Raw genomic sequence first — 655 nt, 5'->3', positions numbered from 1 at the left:
GAGAGAGAGAGAGAGAGAGTGGGGGGGTTGGAATAGAGAACCATGTACATGTATTCATAGAGGCTCCAGCCGAGTTAAAGTATTGTTTTAGCCTTGGTACAGAGATGCTTGTAGATGGTGTTTTCGTTTCTTGTTTTGTTTTTATAAGCGTTTCACGGCACTAGCAACACACATTGGTCACATAATTACCGAAGATTAGAGGTATTACGAGTGAGTACAACAACGATCACAACAAAGAGGAGAGATAAGTACGACAGATGCTAAAAAGATTTTCTCTCGCTAAACACTCCTCAAGCAAGCTCGAACATCAAGACAGGAACAGTCAATTTAGAAGAGAGAGGGTGTCGTTAAGGCGTAACGGTTATGCGTTTTGTCATCGCAAGCAGGAGACCCGAATTCGATTCCCGAATGGGAGAAATTTTCATCGAGCATTTCCGTCTTTTTTCTGGGATACTAAATCAAAATCTTTTTCATCCCAGGCTGGCCCTAACAAGCAGACTAACATAGCAGACTATGTGATCTAAATTGTGTTGACGGACGCGAAAAATATCCTGCATTTGAAAATAAAACGAATAAAACGAATGTATATTAAATTATCATTATATTTGTGAAAGTTCCCAACTTTGGTCGTTAAAAACTTCCAAACTACTTAACT

This window comes from Aplysia californica, unplaced genomic scaffold, assembly GCF_000002075.1.
Source record: "Aplysia californica isolate F4 #8 unplaced genomic scaffold, AplCal3.0 scaffold00532, whole genome shotgun sequence".
Taxonomy (NCBI): domain Eukaryota; kingdom Metazoa; phylum Mollusca; class Gastropoda; order Aplysiida; family Aplysiidae; genus Aplysia; species Aplysia californica.
The sequence above is the reverse complement of the archived record's forward strand: the minus strand, read 5'-3'. Positions refer to the sequence as shown.